Source organism: Saimiri boliviensis, chromosome 6 (genome assembly GCF_048565385.1).
Source record: "Saimiri boliviensis isolate mSaiBol1 chromosome 6, mSaiBol1.pri, whole genome shotgun sequence".
Taxonomy (NCBI): domain Eukaryota; kingdom Metazoa; phylum Chordata; class Mammalia; order Primates; family Cebidae; genus Saimiri; species Saimiri boliviensis.
This window is the reverse complement of record NC_133454.1, coordinates 59,606,384-59,610,914: the sequence shown is the minus strand read 5'-3', so window position 1 is coordinate 59,610,914 and position 4,531 is coordinate 59,606,384. Positions and strand designations below refer to the sequence as shown.

The 4,531-nt window shown below is 39.4% G+C and overlaps 1 pseudogene; it reads right to left on the bottom strand.

Moving 5' to 3' along the window:
* Positions 1-2,077: 2,077 nt before the first annotated feature.
* LOC104650710 (olfactory receptor 10D3-like) lies at positions 2,078-3,025 on the bottom strand (annotated as a pseudogene).
* Between the last annotated feature and the right edge of the window lie 1,506 nt (positions 3,026-4,531).

The window sequence follows — 4,531 nt, the reverse complement described above, 5'->3', positions numbered from 1 at the left end:
CATAATTACATATCAAAGATAAATAAGATGGTATTCACATAAAAGTGTGGAGTTAGGAAGATTTGGACGCTGGTATTTAGATTTTTCCACCATTAAACTCATCCAAGAAAGTGCGTTGGAGGAGAGATGTAAGGCAATGGTATCATCACCTCTGGAGATGAAAGTAACAGAAACAAAGGGCTCTAACAATAAAAACCTGTAAAGGGCTGATTAGCAAATGTGGGAAGTTGGCCTGACCACCGGTATTGGCCCATGTTCCTCACTCTACTTTTCCTCCAAACAGACCATGTTTCTTGAGTCACTCTTTCAGTCATTCTTTCTGTCATTTCCCTGGACTAGATCTTAAGATTTCAGACATGTAATTCTTTTCTAAACCTCTATCAGATAATTGCAACAGGGAAAAGCAAGGAATTTACAAACAGGCCAATACAGAAAAAAATAATGTTGATTTAAGAGTCCTAGTGGTGCAAATTTCTACCAAAACACCCATGATGAATAACAATAATTTTAGAAAAGGTACAAATCAGTAGTTAGTAAGATTTAGCTGTGTGTTCTCTAACATTTGGCTTCTTTTCTTTAGAATAATGTATACGTTTTACATTATTTCAGAGATTTAGGAATGGCAAAAAGGAGAAATCCAATCTACTGAGTCTCCAGACTCAGTAGATTAGTTCTCAGGGAGCCTGGAATCAAAGGGTTTTGTTGGGACATGGGGAAGTGGAAGAGAAGTTAGCTCAATACAGCTAGAAAAAAAGTCTACATATCTATTTTTCTCTATCTCTGTATCTCCGTATCTATCCATCCATCTATCCATTTATCTACCTATCATGTCAGACCAAGGCCAACTCTAGTTGACAGTAACACCCTAATAGCCCAGTTAGTCCAGGTAGTCAAAGGACTAGGCAGTCTCCCAGTGTAGGTGATGCTGAGTGTGCAATCCCTATTAGAGAACTATCACTACCCACAGAGCTTGTTTCTCTGTGAAGATAAGAGGGCCTAACACTCCATGTCTTCTGACATCATTCTTTTGTGCTCTCAGCCCTCTCGTAGGGCTTGGCCCCACCACCACATGAGCCATGAGAATGTATATACACATATGTAATGTCACACATTATGTATTTAATCACAGAGCAGCCAAACAAAAACAGCAGGAGAAGATTCACTCTGAATAGGAACCCTTCCAGCTCAGAGAAAATAATTATATCTTGTGACAGAGTTTGGTAATCCTGGCGAAAGAATATCCCAAGGACCATGTGCCGGCCCTTTGGTATTTTGTGAACAGGATGCTCTTGGCACGATTGATACTAGGAGAGAGAAGCTGAGTGACTTCTGAGGTGGGTGATGCTGAGTACTGTAACTTCTGAGGTGAAAAGGGTTTATATTTATGAGCAAGAGTGGTGAGCATTTATTTTCATACCTAAGAAAAACAAGACACTTCTGTATAAGGACCCAAGGAGTGATTACATTTGCAGGCATAACCATGGGTCCCAGGCAGCTGGGGCTGCTGTGAGGAGCAGGTCTCACTGTGTCCTTGGAGTACTACAGAGTTTTCCTTTGGGCATGCTCTCTATGCCCTTCAATACCCACCTCTTCACCTCCTATCCCTGACTGATAATTCAACGTGTGCCCTGGTGGGACCCAGCCCACATTAAAGTTCACTCTTAAGCCATTATCATCAGCCCTTGAAAAGAGGTTATCAAATTCAACTAGCCTTTATGACAGGAGTCAGCCATATATGGCCTGTGAGGCAAATCCTGCCGCCCTCAACCTGCTTTGTAAATAAAATTTCATCAGAACATGGCCTTATTCATTTGCTTATGTATATTCTATGGTTATTTTCATGCTACTGCAGCAGAGATGAGTATTTGCAACAGATTATATGGCCCACAATGTCTAACGTATTTACTGATCTTTGTGCATGAGATGGAGAAGGCGTCACAGGTTTGTATCTGGGAGAATTGTTTTCCAGCTGTTTTTGTGGCAGAAAGATCTTTACAACTGGCACAGATGGATGTTTTTAAAAATTAGTTTAATACACAAATGAGGAGGAAAAAAATTAGCTTGACCCACAAGTGGACTAGTGACCTCCTTCTGAAACAATCTGGCCCCCAGTCATCTTTTTCAGAACTCCCTTGACATCTTTGTTTCTCAGGGTATAGATTGTAGGGTTCAGCATGGGGGTGACTACATTGACAAAGATCTGTACCGGGGTTACCAGAACATCACTCAAAAATGGCTGGGTACAGATGAGGGCACAGGGTCCAAAGAACAGTGTGACCCCGGAGAGGTGGGAAACACAGGTAGGGGCCGCCTTGTGTCTCTCTTCAGCAGAGTGTATCTTCAGGACTGCAGTGACGATGAGGATGCAGGAGGCAAGGATGAGAAGGAAGCAGGTCATGGACACAAGACCAATGTTGGCGAAGCTCACTGTCTCGATGATAAGGGTGTCATCACATGCTAATCTGACTACAGGGAAGATGTCACCAAAGAAATAGTCCACCTCATTAGAATTACAATATGGCAGTTGGAAGGTCAATGAAGTGAGAATTGCCGCATGAAAGGAGCTAGTAAACCAGTTGCAGGACACACACCTGGCGGCTCATGATGATGGTGTAGCGCAGTGGGTAACAGATGGCAGCAAAACGATTGTAGGCCATTACCACGTAGAGCAGGCACTCAGTACTGTCTAGGAAGTGGTTAAAAAAAAAAAAAAAAAAAAAAAGACCTGGCACATGCAACCTCCCAGGGAGATGACTTGGGTTCTCACCAGCAAGTTGGCCAGCATCTTTGGAGTGCTCACAGAAGAGAAACCAATGTCCAACGCAGAGAGATTACAAAGAAAGAAATACATAGGCATGTTGAGGTGGGAATCAGACATCACAGCTAAGAGGATGAGCAGATTTCCTAGCAGCATGCAGAGGTAGAAGATCACAAACATGACAAAGCACACAATTTTCTGCCCCTCTGTGTGGGGGATGCCTAACAGGATGAACTCTGTAACCAAAGTGTAATTCTTTATCTCCATAAAAGTTAGATGTTACCCTGAAAAGAGGGAAAATGGCAACAAGGTGATGCTCCAAGGGACCAAATTTTACTGCTTGCTCCCAGTAGATTCACGAGGAAACAGCAATCATAGATCCTATTAATGAAAGGATGGTGTTTATTGTCACTGTAGGATGAGCAGATATCCCCAGGGACAGGTGTGGTCTCTGGGAGTGAGACTGGGTGCTGGCAACTTGACTGGTATGAACAGATTTTCATTTATTATCATCAGGTAGAGAAGAGCAAATGACAGATAATAGAAGTGTTGAGAACTAAGAAAGGCATAGAAAAACAAAAAAGAAAGAAACGGAAATAGAGAAAACATGAGGAAAAAGATGAGGCACATTTATAGTTTACATAGAATTTTCATAGCCATTTTCTAGTTAAGTCTTGATGGAATTTTGTAAGATAGGTGTTGATATTTTTATTTCACAGTTGATGAAGAAGCCATGATTCATGGAAACTAAATAACTTGTTCAAATTCCCATATATAGCTTTTGGCAGATCCCAGATTGGAACCAAAGGACTTCAAATTTATTGTACTGTAATTGAAAAAGGAGAGAAACAAGCTATGGAAATGCAGATATGGGGAAAATTAATGTATTTTCTGAACTGAAAATGCCTCAAAGATAACTTAGTTCAATTATTTATTTTTTTACTTTGGATTTTCTTATACATATTTTTGCCGAGTTGGCTTTGAATTACTCCCTGATAATTCCTGCATTAACCCTTTTTTTCCTGTGGTTGTTTAGCACTCTGGACAGCTATTCAGTGACAAGTGTTACCATTACATTTCAAAGAAACATTGGTAACACTATAATATGAGATTGAACTTGTTTTATTTGTAAAACTATAAGAAGGCTTTCATGTTGATTTCTACTATGCATTGTGGAAAACTGTCTCTTTTTTTTAAGTTTCTATGAAAAACAGGTTCTTATCCATATCTTTCATGACTGTCTATTAAATAGTTTCATCATTTTGTGTTCAACTATCACTCAAGCCTATCAAAGCATCTTTATAGATTTTCACTCTATCATCTACTATAGACCATATTTTTAGCATGATATTCTTTATGTGGTCTGCAATGGCGCTATCTCAGCCAAAGGAATAAGGAATGTCCCATACCAAATCTGTGTGCGGTTGTCCAGAAAACGTAATGAGGATGAAGATTCACCAAATAAGCTCTATACTTTGGTTACCTATGTACCTGTTACCACTTTCAAAAATCTACAGACAGTCAATGTGGATGAGAACTAATCGCTGATCGTCAAATACATCAAATAAACTTTAAAAATTGCAAATATATATATATGTATATATATATATACACATACATATATATACATATATATATATATACATATATATAAGCTAGTTAAAATAAGAGGAAAGCTACTTAACCCCTAGATCTCTTGATGAGAAGCAGAACTCCCAGTTTAGTGTACTTGTTTTTGTTCACTCATTTAGCTATGCAGAATTTTTTTTCTCA